The 19,064-nt window shown below is 39.5% G+C and overlaps 1 pseudogene; it reads left to right on the top strand.

The window, feature by feature from the left end:
• LOC119542659 overlaps window positions 1-18,634 on the top strand; it is a 42,898-nt pseudogene extending 24,264 nt beyond the window's left edge.
• The last annotated feature ends 430 nt before the right edge of the window (window positions 18,635-19,064 follow it).

Below are 19,064 nucleotides of genomic sequence, written 5' to 3'. Positions count from 1 at the left end.
GGGTGGCCACATGACTGACGTCAATCAGAGCTGCTTATATGCCTGGAAAGAGATATTCTCTCATTCTAGTAGGACTTTAAGGTTGGAATTATCACAACCATTTGCAACAGCATTGGCCCTGAGAATTAAGCTAACATATGTCAAAAAGCAGGGATAATAACGGAGGTGGAGAGAAAACAGCATCCCAATGACAGAATCAGAGTCATGAATCCAGCTATGCCTGAAGCCAACCTACCTCTGGAAGTTCATCTCCATAAGTCAATCAATCCCCTTTATACAATTCAGCCAGCTTGACTTGGCTTTTCTCTCACTCACAGCTACTAGAATCTTAACCCATACAACAAGATCTTGTCAGGTGGATAATGGAAGTAAGGGAAGAGGAGAGCAGCATGGCAAAGGGCATGGAGGAATGGAAGAGACAGCTAGAGTACAGGGTGTGGAAGGATGGATAGGCAAGAAACCACCCAAGTGTCAATTTGAATAGGCCAGTTTAAAAAAACACAGAAGGCTGAATTAGAGTGATGGCAGTAGGAATGGAGGTGGGCATACCCAAGTGAGAAATGAGAAGGGACTTTACGGAACCCTATAGGGAAATGGGTAAAAATTGTTTTAGAAGATGATTCCCAGGTTTCTAGCATGAATGATTACATAGATGGTAGTGCCATTGTACTGGAGGGGAGTGCAGGGGGAAGAGCAGGTCTTGCAAAGCATACTTGTGGGACATTCAGGTAGCATAGGCAATCAGGAATGTTGAGCCCAGGAGAGAAGTCATTGAAAGTCACCTTGGAGTAATTATTTGAAGTCATTGGGTTAGAATGGAGACACCCAGAGAATGTGCACAGTGAGAAGAGGCATGAAAGCTTAGGAAACCCTAATATTTCACTGGCTGGTCGAAGAAGATTCAGTGGCCAGAGATTTCACAAGCAAACCAGGAGAGAATGATGTTACTGAAGCCACAAGGGGAGTGAGTTATATGAATCAACAACTGCTCAACCTGTCAAATGGTAACAGAGCTGTCAGTAAGAAAAGGTATGAAAAATGCTAAAAGATTTGACAGTATGATGAATAGGGTTAGTTATCAGTGCAAAAGTTAGATGCAATGAGAGCAAATGTGATACGGAAAATTTGAAATAGGTAGTACAGACTATAAAAATTAGCCAGAACTAAGCTAAAATGGGAGGAGAGAGATATTAGGGTCATACAGTTCTGCTTGAGACAGCAAAGATTTGAGTATGCTTATATGATAAACAGAATAAAAGTAGTTAGGGAGAATTTCTTAGGAACTTTTAAAAAATTATATAAATTTATGTGCCTATCCTGTTAAACTACAGTTCTTTATGTTTATTTTCCCCTAGACTGCTAGCTTTATGAGGATAAAACCAGACTCTTATTCATCTTTGTATCTTCATGACCTGGCACATGGTAGTTAAGCACATTGTAACATGTTTAGTACATTAGTAATACGGGGAAATGCCCACTTTCATCTGGCATAGTGTTCTTTGAGATGTTCAAGAGGTAAATATCTATGTATATTTCTACCTGAGTTGGTGCTGTCATATATTTTTAATTTTTTTCCCTCTTTGTCTCAAATATTTTAAATGAATTATATTTTTTTGTTGGGGTAATACATATAGATAATTTCAAAAGGGCAAAGAATATATAAATCTTAAAATAAAAGCATCAGCCTTTGGCTCCACCTCTTCCTACCCCAGAATATCTGACCTTTGAATCTTTCTTCTAATATTTACTTCCAGACTTCTAATTAACATGCTTAACCTGCAATCTCCTGATTATCTCATTTCAGACATTCCCTATTTTTCCAGTTTGCTAAAGCTGAGGAAATGCAATCTACCAGAAATGGACTGGCTTTTAACAATGGGGATTTATTAGCCTACACATTTACAGTCCTAAGGCTGTGAAAATGTCCCAGTTAAGGCATTAACAGGATGATACTTTCTCTGAAGACCAGTTACTGGTGAGCTTGGGCTCCTCTGTCAGATAGCAAAGTACATGCCAATGTCTGCTGATCCTTCTCTCCAGGGTGTCATTGCTTCAGCTTCTGGCTTCTCCATCTGTGGTTTTTATCTAAACTTTTCTGGGTGTTTCTCTCTGAACTTCTCTTAATTTCATTTCTGAACTTCTGTATGTGTTTTATCCTCTTAGTAAAGGACTCCAGTAAAAGGATTAAGACCACCTTGAATGAGGGGCATCACACCTCAATTGAAATAACCTAATCAAAAGTTCCCCCTTACCATAGGTCTGCATCCACATGAATGGATTAAAAGAGCATGGTCTTTTCTGGGGTACATAACAGCTTCAAACTACCACACCTATCAACTTCTTACTAGGAGAGAAGTGGATTTAGCATCTCTAAGCCACCCCACACCACAAGCACACTTTCCCTCCCATTATCTTCCCAAAACAATACATCACAACTTTTGGTGGAATTAATATTCCATATACTTAATTAGGATGTGTAATTATTATTTACTTTCAAACCCTGTAGTTCCCGATGATTATATGCATTTCTTGTACAGCCTTGGCTTTTCCTGGATTTAATAATTGCTTAGTTCTTTTAGATTGCTTAGATTTCTTTGAACTCATTACTGTTAGTACTGTAGAACCATTCTCAATACAGTTGACCATATAAGGTCATCCATTTGCCTTTTCCTGTTGCAGTCTAGGCTTGCTCTTTCAAACTTTTGTCTAAGGATTTCCTTGCTGTCATTCTAGGAAATCCCTTTGCCTCTTTCCTATGTTAGATCTCCTATTTCTTTTGCCCAATTTCTTCCTCTCAGATGGCCTACTGTCTCATTTTGGTGGCCCACATCCTTCCTTTTTAAGGCTTTATATACTATTAAAATGCCTTTATTCTGTTGTTCCAGTTTGCTAATGCTGCCATTATGCAAAATACCAGAAATGGATTGGCTTTTATAAAGGGGGTTTATTTGGTTACACAGTTACAGTCTTAAGGCCATAAAGTTTCCAAGGTAAGGCATCAACAATAGGGTACCTTCACTGAAGGATGGCCATTGGCATCCGGAAAATCTTTGTTAGCTCAGAAGGCACGTGGCTGGCATCTGCTTGCTCCCAGGTTGTATTTCAAAATGGCATTCTCCAAAACACTGCTTTTGGGGTGCTTTGTCCTCTCTTAGCTGCAGCTCCTCTTCCAAATGTTACTCTCAGTTGCTCTCCAAAATGTCACTCACAATTGCACTGAGTTCTTTCTGTTTGTCAGCTCATTTATATGGCTCCAGTGATTTAATTCAGGCCCACCCTGAATGGGTGGGGTAGCACCTCCATGGAAATTATCCAATCAAAGTCATCACCCACAACTGGGTGGGTCATATCTCCATAGAAACAGCCAATCAAAAGGTCACACCCTAATCACAAAGATTAATCAATCTGCCCCCACAAGATTGCATCAAAGATAATGGCATTTGGGGGGCCATAATACATCCAAACCAGCACAGCTGTCCTTATAATTGATGGATAGCTTGGCTAAGTATAGAATTTTATAATAAAAATTAATTTTTTCTCAGAATTTTGAATAATATTAGAGCAGAGATGGAAAGAAGACATCTTAATGGAAGCAGTGTAAATTTTCATTTAACTTTCCTGCTATCCCTGTGTCCAGAATCTCTTTGGTTTACTTTATCCAGAGACTAAATCCCAACATGTGCTGGTATTGAAAATGTTAGCTGTTTCACTATATGGGGTGAGAGAGGAAACTTCAGAGTGTAAATGATCTTCTTACAGACTTGCAGCCACTTCTCCATTTTTTAACCCTCACCCTTTCAAGGTCACTGGAGCTTCTGATCCCTGGATCTTTCTGGAGTTCTGCTGTTTGTTGTTATCTGCCTCTGCCAGTATTTAGTTTCCATTTTCTCTCATCTACCAGGCCATTCAATGAGGTCTCTCTATCCATTTTCCATCTTGTAAATATTTGTGAGCATTTGTTATCCATCTTCACCTTGTCCTGAAAGATTTAAACTTTTAAATTATTTTACTCTCATTTAAGTGCATTTGGGGGACAGAGAAGGCATAAATGTATGTGTTCAGTCCACTTTGTTCCAGAGCCTATTATTATTATTTCTTGGTTTTAATTTTCATTTAAATATAAGGTAATTTTTTATACTATCATACAATAAACAAATCTGTGAACTGGGTTTTACAGTTTTAGTATTTTATTCCAGGTTGTGGCAGGCAGAATTGTAAGATGGCTCACAAGGTTCCCATCCCGTAGTATACATGCCCTGTGTGATCCCTTTCTTGAGTGTGGTAAGACCTGTGAATATGAAGGGTTCCACTCCCATGATTAGGTTATGTTATATGGCAAAGGTGAATGGATTTTTGCAGATGTAATTAAGGTCCCTAATCAGTTGACTTTGAGTTAATCAAAAGGAAATTGTCCTGGGTGGGACTGAACTAATCCGGTGAGCCCTTTAAAAGAGAGTCTAGAAGTCAGAGAATCTCCTATTGGCCTCAGAGAAGCAAACAACCATGTTATGAACTGCCTATGGAGGGGACCACGTGGCAGGCAACTACACATGTCTTCTAGTAACTGAGAGTAATTCCTGGTCAAGAGCCAGCAATAACATGAAGACTTCAGCCCTACATCTGAAAGGAACTGAATTCTTCCAACACCAGTGAGGTTGGAAGAGGACCCTCAAGCCTCAGATGAGATCACAGCCTCAGCTGATACCTTGATTTCAGCCTGGTGAGACCCTAAAGAGAGTACCCAGCTAACTGTACCTGGGCTCCTAACCCTTGGAAACTGTGAAAGTATAAATTTGTGTTGTTTTGAGGCACTAAATTTGTGGTGATTTGTTATGCAGCAATAGAAAACTAATGCACAGGTCTGCATGCTTCATATTCTAGTGCATTTCAGTCAGTTAATACTTTTTTCTTTCTGAGATTTTGGAGTAGGATGTTGGAGTGGAGAGCACGTCATAATGACTGGTTGGTTGTTTTGTATAGCATATATGCTATTTCCTCATGTAAAACTACAAGATTGCTTTAGCTTTTCATGCATTTCTAAATTATGGTAATATTTAAAGAATATTGTTGTCTTTATCATTACCATATTTGCTGAGATTCATTTGGTAAGGAAATAATAATAGTAACAATATATCAATCACTGCTAACATTTACTGAGTGCATGCTATGTGTCAGGCATTGTGCAAGTGCTTTTATTTAATCGTCACAAAAATCCTATCAGGTAAATTTTATCATTGTTCCCTTTACAGAGTACACAAAGTCTTAAGGAATCCGCTCAAGACCACATGCTTTGTGAATGATGGATCCAGTATTCTGCCTATCTCCTCAGCCTGTGCTTTTAACAGCGACATAACCCAGCTGCAGGAATCTATAGAATGTCAACGTTTTTGAAAATAAAACAGTGGATCCTTCGTGTTCTTGCATTTCACATGAACAGTTTTGACTGTTCACAAGCAGCAAGCACATGTAATTTTGCTGTAATGTAATTTTATGGAATTTAAATTTAAGATAGTGGGGTATTTGATGAGTGAGCCCAACTGATGGCCAGATTGTGCAATGACAGTGTGTTCATGGAGCTCATTAAGGAACCCAGTGGGTCATTTCAAAGTTTATCTATCTCTTCCCTTACACTATTGGGGGAAATTATATAGTCTAGTGATAGTAAAAGGCAGAGTCTTAATCATATTAGGCAAGAGGGACCCAGGAAACCCTGAGAGAGAAAAAGGCAGAGTTTTAACAGTATTTATTAAGAGAGACCCAAGAAAACTTCAGGAGAGAGATAAGTTCCAAGAGCAGATGAGAAACAAAAGTCTACTTCATTATTGAGGAGACCAGGCCAGTATTCCAATGGTATAAGTTGAAGGGGTTCTAGGATTAGGTTTGAAGTCTAAATGTGACCTCCTTGCTTCCTTCAATTATATTTAAATTTTGCAATCTTTTACTATCCCTTCCTGAACTTGTGGTAGAAGAAATTCATCAGCTACTAACAGGCTGAAGCCTGCATTTGGAAAGAGTGAGACCTCTGGGTCCCAGCGGTAGCCCTGACTCAGTGAATATTCCTGCGATAGAGAATAACTGGGAGCTAAGATTTGTGCAGGCCAAATAGCTATTTACATTTAATGCACCATTAATAAACTTACTCCATGATTATCTTGGATTCTGACCAATCAGATTAGCTGTAACTCTTCCCTTGGGTGTATGTAGGAAGGCCATAAGGGTTTCTCCCCTTACAATAGCAGCTTAAAATTTGATGATTTGAGGAATATGGAAATCTCTTCCAAGATGTGAGATGAATTTATTCTACATTCTATAATATTTATTGAAATGATACATGTCCACAAATGGTAAGCAGCTGAAGACATTCTGTTTAAGCTAGAGATATATCTGTTCTGTCCTTTGTTTATGTTTGGCTTTCTAAGTCCTAAGCCTATGGGTATGGTGATACAGATCAACATAAAAATACAGTTAATGATTTTTATGGTTAAACAAAAATAAAAGCAAAAGCCCTTATATTTCCACCTGCATTCACATGTGGAGCATGATCTGACTTTAGGTTGAAGGAAAACATCATAGCAGCAAGGGATTGAGAAATGGTGTTCTTTCAGCTGCAGTTTCCAGCCTATCCACCCAAACTGTAATTTCCATTACATATGAGGTCACCCATAATCACACTCTATTGATTAAATCTAAGGTGATAAAGGGGAGAGCTTTTGAAGACTATGATTAATTTTGCATTACTTATAAATGACCAAAGCCTGCCCCCCTTTTATTACTTCTGTGTGATAGTGTGTTAAAATATTTTAACATCTAGTTCCAAACTATGTTTAATTGCCCAGCCAGGCTTTTGAGATTAATTATAATTCCAGAGCTGTCATTACAACCTGACTGTTTCTTCTGGTCAGGAGCAGTCTGCCTCTGAACTACTGCTCATGGTGCTCTTGATTCTCCGGTTTGGATGTTTCTGAAGTTTGTAGGAGGTCTGTGCTGCTGCCTGCCTTGTGAACTCACCTTCTTCCAGTTTACTTTTTGTAAGAGCCACATGGGGTGAGCCTAGTGGATTCACTGTTTGTTTGCTCAGAGACAAAGAGGCTGAAAAGTTTAAGTGGAAATAACTTCAGAAGCACAACATAGCAGCAGTTTTGAATAATTCATTCAATCAGCAGTCCCTACGTGCCAGGCACTGTCACAGGCAGTGGGACATGGGAGTGAGCCAAGCCACTCTGGCAAGGGGAGAGAATGATCACAAATTCACACAAATGTATAACATGTCAAGGGGTGAGAAAGGCTGGGAAGAAAAATAAAGCGGGGAAGGAGAGAGGGAAGGTGACATATAAGCAGAGGGAAGGAGGTGAGGGAGCACACAAGGATGAGGAGCATTTCAGGTAGAGGAAGCAGCAAATGCAAAGGCCCTGTGGTGAGAGAGAGCCAGGATATTCTTGGAACAGCAGTGAGGCCAGTGTGGCTGGGACTGAGACAGTGAGGGGAAGAGTAATGGGAGATAAAATCAGAGAGGAAGTGTGAAGCTGCAAGATGGTATGCTGTGGTGAGGACTTCAGATTTTATTCTGAGGGTATGGTGAGCCTTTGGAGAGTATATTACTTTCCTCTTGCTGCTGTAACAAATTTCCACAAACTTAGCAGTTTACAACAACACAAATGTATCCTATTCCTAGAGGTCAGAAATCTGGGGCTAAAGTGAAGATGTTTGCCCTGCATTCCTTGGGGAGACTCTAGGGGAGAATGTGTTCCTTGATGTTTCAAGCTTCCACAGGCCACCCACTTGCCTTGGCTTGTGGCCTCCTTCCAGCAACAGTGTCTCTCTGACCTTACCTTACATTGTCACCCCTCCTTCTCAGCCCCTGACATGCCTGCCTCCTTCTTACAAGGACTTTTATGATTTCACCCCACAAGTCAATGATAAATTCCCCATCTCAATATGCTAAGATACATAAGCATATCTGCAAAGCCCTTCTTTCCGTGCAAGGTATTCACTGATTCCAGGAGTTGGGATGTGGAGATCTTTGTGGGGGCCATTATTCTGCTTACCACAGAGGGTTTTGAGCAAAGGAGTGGTATGATCTGCATTGTATTTTAAAAAACTTTTTATTTTGAAATATGTCCAAACTTAAAAGACCGTTACAAAAATAATATGAACCCCATACAGAAGCTCCACCACACCCCTACTCCCACCTCCCAGATACTCAGCTCCACCATTTTTAACTTTCTGCCACATTTGCTGTATCTATCTATCTATCTATCTATCTATCTATCTATCTATCTTCCATTTTCTGAACATCTGAGTGTAGGTTGGATATAGCATGCTCCTTGAACATGTAATACTGCCATATACATCTCCTAAGAACAAGGATATTCAATTATGTACCCACCCTGAGTGTAGTTATCAAGATCAAGCAATTTAACACTGATATAAAGCCTATAGTCCATATTCCAATTTTTTCATATTTCCCAATAATATTCCTTTGAGCCTTTTCTCCTCCCTTACTAGGTCCCACCCAGGATAGTGCATTACATTGTCTCTAGTTATTATTTCTTTATTTTTAATTGTGGAAACATATATACTGTATACAATATACAATATATATTTTTCCCATCTCAACCACTCCCAAGCATGCCATTCAATGGATTAATCACATTCTCAGTATTGCAATAGCCTTACCAAACCTTCCATAACTAAAATTTTCCTATCTCCCCAAACAGAAAGTCTATGTTCATTAGGCATTAACTCCCCATTCCACCTGCATTTGGCAACCTGTTCTCTAGTGTCTCTCTTTCTATGAGCTTACATATTTTCTTATATTTTCTTTGTAGTTACCATGGGTCTTAAATTTAACCTCCTAAATCTATTACAATCTCATTTGCTTTGATGCCAATTTAACTATAATAGTATATACAAACTATATTCATATGTACCACCATCCCCCAACCTTTACATGGTTTTTATCACAAATTACATGTTTATGCATTGAGTCCCAAACCACTGATTTATCATTACATTTTATGCATTTGCCTTGTAGATCCTACAGGAATTGAAAAGTGGAGACAAACCAAAAACACAGTAGTACTGACATTTATGTTTAGCCTTGTCATTACCCTCACCGGGGATCTTTATTTCCTCATGTGGCGTCAATCTATTGTCTGTTGTCCTTTTCTTTCAACCTACAGAATTCTCTTTAGCATCTCTTGTAGGGTCAGTCTATTGGTGACAAACTCCCTCAGCTTTTGTTTAACTTGGAATGTCTTAACCCTCATTTTTTAATGACAGATTTGCCAGATATATAATTCTTTGTGGCCATTTTTAATTTTTGCTTTCAGCACTTTAAATACATCATTCCACTGCCTTTCTTGCCTCTGTGGTTTCTGATGAGAAATCAGCACTTAATCTCATTGAGGCTCCCTCGTATGTCACACATTGCTTTGCTCTTGTGGCTTTCAGAATTCTCTATCTTTGGCATTTGACAGACTGATTATAATATGCCACTGCATAGGTCTGTTTGGGTTTATCTTGTTTGGAGTTTGTTGAGTGTCTTGGATGTGTACATTCATGTCTTTTATTCAATTTGGAAAATTTTCAGCCATTATTTCCCTTGTATATTCTCTCTGCTCCTTTCTCTTTTTCTTTTCCTTCTGGAACTCCCATAATGTGTATATTGGTATGCTTGATAGGGTCCCACAGGTTCCAAAGGCTCTGTTCACTTTTCTTCATTCTGTCTGCTTTTTAATCCTCAGGCTGAATGATTTCCATTGTCTTACCTTCAAGTTCACTGATTCTTCATTCTGCTAGCTCCAATCTGCTTTTGAACACATCTGAGAAATTTGAAAGTTCTGTTACTGTGGTCTTCAGTTATTTGGTTCATTTCTGTAATTTCCATCTTTCTATTGGTATTCTGTTTATGTTCATCTGCAGTTTTCCTGATTTCCTTAATTTTTTGTCTATTTTTTCCTTTAGCTCTTTAAGCATATTATGGGTCATATTTTAAAAGTCTTTGTCTGGTATGTCCCAGGTCTTGGTCCTCCTTGTTGATGGTTTCTAATGCTTTAATCTTCTTCTTTGCCTGGGCATTGCTTCCTGTTTCTCTGTATTTTTAACCTGTACATTTCTATATTTTAATATGTTATTGCTCTAATTTAGACTCAGTGGTGTCTGTTCCTTAAGCTTGTATCCAGCTAGTGTTGTGACTGTGTATGCCAGGAGCTAAGGAAAAAAAAAGAAGGCAAAAATGAAAACAACTTTCCCAATCTTTGCAGTGCTCTCCTTTAGGGCATATCCATACAATGGGTTGTATGAGAATAGCTTCAACCCAAACCATAGGGATCTTCCTGTTCCTTTTTGCCCATGTATCCTATTTGGAGCATGTGTGTGTGGCCCTAGGAACTGTGCCCCACCCCCCACCATTTACCTGATTACGAATGTCCCCTCTTCCTTAAGAAAAAGTTTTCTCAATGTCCCTGTCACAGACTGTAGTTCCTAAAACCAGCAATTCCTTGCCCTAGGCAGCACAACTTGACTGCTCTCCCACAGCGTTCTGTAGGAGAACTCTCTGGGCTGCCTTCTACATGCAACACAAGTTCTGGAACAGTGAGTCCCTTAGGCCATCACCACACAGATTGGGCCACATGCTCTCAGCAGGTTCAGAGAGCCATTCTGCTCACTCTGGAACTGGGACCAGGGAGCATGGGTAGGCTCTCCACCAAGCCAGTGAGTGGTGGGGAAGGGGCCAGCCAGGGCACCACAAGATCCTACTACTTTTAGAATCATTTTCCTTGATTCAGCACTTGCCCTACTACTGAAGTCCTTTAACTGTTTCCTGGAGCCCTGAGAAAGATGTTTTACCAGTTCTTATTGGCTGTTCAAAGCTTTTGTTGGTGGACAGAGCCCAGAAGATTCTCCCACCACCTTCTTGTTCAGGGCTGCATTGCATTTTTAGAAGAATCAATCTGTTTGCTTATGGAGGAGAAGGGTCCAAAGCAGGACACCCATTAGGAGGCTGTGGCAATGGTCCTAGTGAGGCATGAGGGTAGCCTGGACCAGGGTGGCCATGATGTGTGTTTCAGTTTGCTAAAGCTGCCAGAATGCAGTATACTAGAAATGGGTTGGCTTTTACAATGGAGATTTATTATTTTACAAATTTAAAGTTCTAAGTCCATGAAAATGCCCCAATTAAGGCCTCAAGAGAAAGATACCTTCTCTGAAGACAGGCTGCTGGCATCCGGGGTTCCTCTGTTAGATAACAAGTCATGTGGCTGGTGTTTGCTATTCCTTCATTTCATTGCTTTCAGCTCCTCGCTCCATGGCCTCCTGTCTGAGCATCTGTAGGTCCTCTCTTAGCTTATCCTGGGCTTTTCTCTCTCCAAGCTCCCTCCAAACTTCTCTGGGTGTTTCTCTCTGTGCTTTCTGGGCTTTTTCTGTTTTACCCTCTCAAAAAGGACACTAGTAAAAGGATTCAGACCCATTTGAATTGGGTGGGTCACATCTCTATTGAGAAAAAAACCTAATCAAAAGGTCCTACTTACAATAGGTCTTCACTCACAGGAATGGATTAAAAGAACACGGCATTTTCTGAGGTACATAACAGCTTCAAACCAGCATAGTGGGGTACTGAAAAGTGATCAAAGTTTGGACAGATTTTGGGGATTGATTTGCTGGTGTATTGCATGGGAGGTTGTTCCAGTTTGCTAAAGCTTCTGTTATGCAAAATACCAGAAATGGATTGGCTTTACAAAGGGGATATATTAGGTTACAAATTTACACTTTGGAGGCCATAAAAGTGTTCAAACTAATACATCAACAAGAGGATATCTTCACTGAAGAAAGGCTGATGGTGTCCAGAACATTTCTATCAGGTGGGAAGGCATGTGGCTGGCATCTTCTTGTCCTTTGCTCCCAGGTTGTGTTTCAAAATTGCTTTCTCCAAAATGTCTCTGGCTTCTGTCTTCTCTCCTCTGTGCACCTTTCTCTCTGCTCCTGTGCATCTTTGCTCCTTTCTCCCAGAGCATTTCTCTCTAAGCTTCTAGGGGTCCTCACTTAACTTCTTCAGGGAAAACTCTGGGCTTCATCTCTTATCTCTTATCTGCATCTCCAAGCTTCTCCAAGCATCTCCAAGCATCACAGTCTGTGTTGGCTCTTAGCATCTCTCCAAAATGTCTCTCTCAGATTCTCGTGGGATGTTTTGTCCTCTCTGTGTGAGCCCTCTTTAAAGGACCGCAGTGATCTAATTAAGATCCACCCTGAATGGGGGGAGCCACACCTCCATGGAAATAATACAATCAGAATTCTCACCTGCAGTTGAGTGGGTGACATCTACATGGAAACATTCAATCAAAATTTCACACCCTAATAAAGATTAATAAGTCTGCCCACACAAGATTACATTAAAGAACATGGCTTTTCTGGGGGACATAATAGATCCAAACCAGCACAGAGATGTAAGATAAAAATTAAAAACTTCTCATTGATTCTTTTGCAAAATGACAGTATATAACATTTGTATAGCACATTGAAAATTACAACATGATTTTACATCATTTTTCATCATTAGAACCTCCTACAACCTTGTTATGTATCATTATTTTTATATTTATTTTACAGAAGAGGGAGTTGAAAATCTGAAAGGTAATTTCTCTTGTGGTTTGGTTTTTAATTCATTGGAGTGAAGGATTTTTTGAAATTGGCTACAGCTTTTCAATGCTTTGGTGGGTTTCAAGTACTGAAATCATTAGCAAACTTATACAGGTGATAAAGGGAAATGGATGTTATCTGATGACACCTATGTTTTATAAATAAATTCACTAATCCCAAAGGCAGAGATAGTTCCATATTTAGTTTCAGTGACATCTAAACATGTAAAGAGTTTAGAACATTGCCTGGCACATATAAGCCCCATATAATGTTAGCTCCCATTATAGTTATTATTTGTGGTTTGGATTCAGGACCTTTAAGGGTCATTTGAAATGGTAATAAAAAAAAAACAAACAAAGACAAAGTACAGGAAAAATTTGTATCACAAATATCTAGATTATATTAGTTGCTACAGTCAAACATATAATTTAATTCTGAGCACCCGAGCAGCTATGGCAAAAAAAAGGAACGCATTATGTAATATGATTCTTGTTGATTTGTAATTGAAAGCAAATTAGATTGTCTGAAAAGATAGAATCTTCCCTCTCATGGAATTATAATCACAATTGAATGTGTAGATCCTTATACAAGGGACCTTGGAAACAGGATTTTTGGTCTTTTGTAAAAGACCAAATGAGGGCACAACATTAAATCTCAATGTGCATATGCTAAAGGCACATTTCCAGGTGTTTAGTTTTCCAGGTGTTTACTTTTCATAAGTGTCTATCCTCATGCCTGTTGCCAAGTGACATTTTAAATAATGCAAACTTGAGCATGTTACTTCCTTGCTTAAAATTCTTCCCTGATTACCATTGCCTACAGCAGTGTTATTTTTAGTTATAGAACCATTTCCTCAAATCAAAGCTTACATGGAAATCCAATATGTAAAACAGCTATAAGCTGAGCTGCTCTGCTTGGAGTGGGGTTAGGATCTTGACACCTTGTCTGTCCTGCCCACCTACTCCTCTCATGTCGTACTCTGCCTCTTCCTCAAGCTGTTAACATATAATCAGATCTCTTAGTGTGGCCTAAAAAGCTGCCTTAGCCCTCATGTGCTGCCACACTGTTTGTGCTGAGGTTGAGCTCAGGTGAGAATCTAATTTACTAACCAAAGTGGGACATTTTTGGGAGTAAGAAAGATTGTTAAGAATAATTAAAATCAAATAATTTTTGAAATACTTACCTATTGACCAACAAAGTTGTCAAAATAGTTCCTGCAAAAAAGTTCTATTAAAAACTATATTAGGAGAAAGAAGATGGTGGCATAGAGAGAAGTGGAAGTTAATTAGTTCCCCTGGAACAACTAATAAACAACCAGGAACAATTAGTAAATAATCTGGAATAACTGCGGGGAGACAAATGTGACTTACATCATACACCAACCTGGATTGGGAGGAATGCCTGAGATCACAGCATGAGATCTGTAAGTAAAGACTGTCCACCTGAGCCAGAAGCCTCCTCCCTCCACAGCAGCCTGAACTGCAAAACCTCAGTGATAGAGAGCAGCACTCTCTGAACAAGCAAATATAACCTCAGTCCAGCTCCAACTGGGGTTTTGATTAGCAAACATGGACTGCTCAATACAAGCTACAAATCCCCAACAAGCAGACAGAGGCTTTTAGTGATGACTGACCTTAAAGAGCTGGAGGACTTCTTTGTGCCAGGAGAGGGAGCACAGAGGACCAGGTGCTATCTCTGGCCAGCAGGTGAAACTGGGGGGGGGGGGGGGGGGGGGAGAAGGGAGTGTGGACCGGCCCTGAAAAGGGGCTTTCTGCCCCTTTTTCTCTGTCATCCCAAGTGGCTCAGTGGAGAGAGCCTCAGCCATTTTCAGTTCACAGCGCTCTGGCCCAGACAGGGGTGGAGCTAACAGAGTCAGAGAGACAAGGGAGTAATTCAGATGCATAAGATAACTCCCTAGGGGGTGTATCTTCCCTAAGAGAAGGAGGTGGTGCCCAGCCCTACTACTGGCCTCCCATTCAGAACCAGACCCCAGAGCCTGGGGGAAAACAGGCAAAACAGAAACTAAGTACTAAGGGGACCACACCTCCTTACATCAGTCAAGAGCAACAGGCTGACAGGCACCACCTGCAGGGCAGGTTAGGAAAAGCACAGCAGTTTGAGGCCTCACATGGTGTGTCAATCTTCTAAGACACACCCTCAGGGAAACCTGATACTGAATATTGCCCCCTTCTGAGATCTGAGCCTGTTCTGGTCTGGAAATACCTGATTGGGGTAACCAAGGAAAGCAGATGCCTAGACAACAGAAAACTACAACCTACACTAAGAAATACAAAGTTATGGCCCAGTCAAAGGAACAAATTTACACTTCAACTGAGATACAGGAATTGAAACAACTAATGCTAAATCAATTTTAAAAGTTTAGGGAAGATATGGCAAAAGAGATGAAGTGTATAATGAAAACACTGGGTGAATATAAGGTGGAAATCGAAAGTTCAGAAAAACAACTGGCAGAATCTATGGAAATGAAAGACACAGCACAAGAGATGAATGAGAAAATGGAGACATACAGCAGCAGATGTCAAGAGGCAGAAGAAAACACTCAGGAACCGGAGAACAAGGCAACTGAAATCCTACACACAAAAGAACAGATAGAAAAAAGAATGGAAAAATATGAGCAATGTCTCAGGGAATTGAATGACAACATGAAATGTATGAATGTACATATCATGGGTGTCCCAGAAGGAGAAGAGAAGGGAAAAGGAGCCGAAGCAATAATAGAGGAAATAATCAATGAAAATTCCCCATCTCTTATGAAAGACATAAAATCACAGCACCAAGAAGTGCAGCGTACCCCAAACAGAATAGATCTGAATAGGCCTACACCAAGACACGTAATAATCAGATTAGCAAATGTCAAAGACAAAGAAAGTCCTGAAAGCAGCAAGAGAAAAGCAATCCATCACATAAAAAGGAAGGTTGATAAGACTATGTGCAGATTTCTTAGTAGGAACCATGGAGGCAAGAAGGAAGTGGTTAAGATACCGAAAGAGAAAAACCACCAACCAAGAATCCTATATCTGGCAAAACTGTCCTTCAAATATGAGGGACAGTTTAAAATATTCTCTGACAAACAAACAATGACAGAGCTTGTGAACAAGATACCTGTGCTAAAGGAAATACTACAGGGAGCACTACAGATGGACAGGAAAAGACAGGAGTGAGAGGTTTGGAATACAATTTTAGGTGGTGGTAGAACAGCAAAGTAAGTACACTGAAGAAGGATGACTGTGAGTCTGGTTGAAAGAGGAAGGTTAGGAGCATATGGGACACTGGAAGTAAAGAGGAAAGACTGGGACTGTATATTTCAGTGAAACCTAGCTTGCTCAACAATTGTGATAAAATGTACAAATATGTTTTTATGTGAAGGAGAACCTTGCAAGGTGTTAAAAATGGGGTGGTACTGGGGAAAAATACAATCAATGCAAATGAGAGATTATAATTAACAGAAACATTGTATTATGCTTCCTTTAATGTAACAAAGGCAATATACCAAAGCTAAATGCATATAAGAGGGGGACATAGGGAAGGGTATGGGACTCTTGGCATTGTGATGCTGTGTAACTCTTTATTCTACTTTAGTTTAATACTGTCTTTCCTTATGTAGTTTCCTAGCTGTCATGTTTTTTTTTCCTCTTTTGTTTTTCTTTTTCTTTTGTCTCTCTACCTTCTCTAACTCTTCCTGCTTCTTTGTGGAAGAAATGGAGATGTCCTTATATAGATACTGGTGAGTGTGGTGAATACATAAATACATGACTGTATAGGGAACCATCGGTTGTTTACTTAGGATGGAATGTATGGTGTGTGAACAAAACCATCTTAAAAAAATGGGTTGATGAAGAAACCTTGAGGACACTATATTGAGTGAAATATGTCAGAACATAAGGATGCAGGATCTCACTGATATGAACTAATCATAATATGTAAACTCATAGACATGAAATATAAGTTACCAGGATATAGAATGAGGCTAAAGAATCGAGAGCAGTTGCTTATTATGAGCAGAATGTTCAACTAGGGGGAACGTGAACATTTGGAAATGGACAGAGGTGATGGTAGCACATTGTGAGAATAATTAACAGTGCTGAATGGTGTGTGAATGTGGTGGAAATGGGAAGCTTGGAGTCACGTATGTCATGAGAAGGAAAGTTGGAGGTTAAAAGATGGGAATGTATAAAACAGTGAATTTTGTGGTAGACAACATCCATGATTAACTGTAAAAATATTAGAAATCTCTCTCATGAACTAGAACAAATGTATGACACTATAACTAGAAGTTAATAATAGAGGGGCATATAGGGAGAAAAGTATACCTATTGCAAACTATATACTACAGTTAGTAGTATTTTAGCATTCTTCCATCAACAGTAACAAATGTACTTTACCAATACTATGAGTTAATAATGGAGGGAAGGTGGTTAGGGGTGTGGGAGGATTTGAGTTTCCTTTTTTTTTTTTTCCATCGTCTTTATTTCTTTTCTGGAGTAAGGAAAATATTCTAAAAATTGAACAAAAATTAACTGTCGTGATGGATGCACAGCTGTATGATGGTACCGTGGGCAACTGACTGTACACTTTGGATCTTTGGATAATTGTATGGAATGTGAACAATCTGAATTGTTCACAGACAACAAAAACACACTATATTAAGTTCTCTGCCTTGGGGAGCCTGAGGCACCGTGGTAAAGAACGTGTGGAAATGAGCTGCACAGGTGCCTGTCTGCCTTGCATTGCTCTAGCTTCCGAGTGTGATCTTAGCAGAGCCAGATATCTTTTAGATAATCCTGACACCACACTGTCAGAGGAAAATCTGTGTTAGATCTTGGGAGTGGAGGTGGAGCTACAGCTATTGCTGCTAAAATGAGTGTGTAACTGAGAAGTTAGATTTATGGAATGATTAAGATTACTGAATCATTATACAGATATTCCCTTTTACTTTTTGGTAGATTAGAATAGACAGAGGGAAATACCTGAAATCTGTGAACTGTAATCCAGTTGTATAGACTTTATCTTGTGCCCTTGTGATTATAAAAACCTTGTGACTGACCCTCATTTGTACTCACTTATCCAGTTTTTCAACTTTAGAGTCTTATGATCACTAAAAACAGCCAGTAAGGTTTATTAATCAAGGGCCTTGGGTCAACCAGGAACTAACCCAACCCACTTCTAAAGTTGTCTTGATAACCGAAGCTGGATCTAACCAAAATGGGCCCGCCTGACATGTGCAGTAGCTTAAACTTTAAACTTTAACCGACCTCATTAAAATGCTAAAAATCATGCCCATCATCATAATAAGGCTGCCATTTTCTTACATATGTTCTCTGACTAAGCATGTAATCAACCTGTGCATGCTCTTAAATTAGATCACCTCTAATTACATCATCTGGAGCCATTGTGCTCATTATCCTAAAACCTGCCCATCTTTTGATATCATAGAACTACCAGAATTTCTGGAGCTTGGGGAGACATATTTTAGGCTGATAGACCATCTGATCTTTTGCTTCATGCCTAGCAGTAAACTCTTTCTCTCTTTGAAACAGTGGTGTCTCAGAAATTGGTCACTTGAGCACATTGGGCAGAGAATCCACCACTTTTGATCTGTATCAAGTGGGGCATCAAGGATCTAGGCCAACGACATGGGCCTCTTGCAGGAATGGCTATTACAGTAAATTGTGACTTGAACCAGCTGAATCCTTTTCCCATTTTAACCCCAAACATTTTTGATTAAGAGCAAGGCAAGTGGGACCTTATTCTTCTTGGCGATATGTTTTATGATGAAGACCTTGCAGACAGTCTTCCTCAATGGCTGAAGAAGTGCTTTTGACCCTACAAAACTTGAGTACTGATTGGTGACCCTGGGTTCAGTGGATATAGCATTCAGAATCGACTGCACAAAGTGGTAGAATAGTCACTTCCAGAGCCTACCAGGCAGGAAAACAGTGGGCTGATGACAAGCACAATGTGGGACTTTCAGCCTTAAGTTCTTAAACTGCTCCCAAGGATCGATATAGGTATGTTTGGGTTTAAACCTGAGTTTTCCCCTTAAGGAACATCCTCTGGTTGAAAGACTATGATTACTATTAAATGGCAAATCTTGTTTCCGGAATATGAAGGTTTAAAATTTTGTAAGCCTTTGTCATGTAACTACTTTTGCAATTCTATTCATGCCAATTATACAAATCTGTAAATGCAATGTTTTTCTAGTTTTACTGCTGTAGGAATATAAATACACAAGGCAATACATAATGGTGCTAACAAGTAATTTAAGTAGTGGAGAGGAACTAGATACTGTAGCAGAATCTGTTTCTGTACTTGAGAATGACTATGAATTAAAGAAAATACAGATATATGTTAACAAAATGTAAAAAAAACTACATTAAAAGAAAATCTTCCTAAAAATATAAAAATAA

The sequence above is a fragment of the Choloepus didactylus genome, chromosome 8 (assembly GCF_015220235.1).
Source record: "Choloepus didactylus isolate mChoDid1 chromosome 8, mChoDid1.pri, whole genome shotgun sequence".
Lineage (NCBI taxonomy): Eukaryota > Metazoa > Chordata > Mammalia > Pilosa > Megalonychidae > Choloepus > Choloepus didactylus.
Note: the sequence above shows the minus strand (reverse complement) of the source record. Positions and strands in the feature narration are given on the sequence as shown.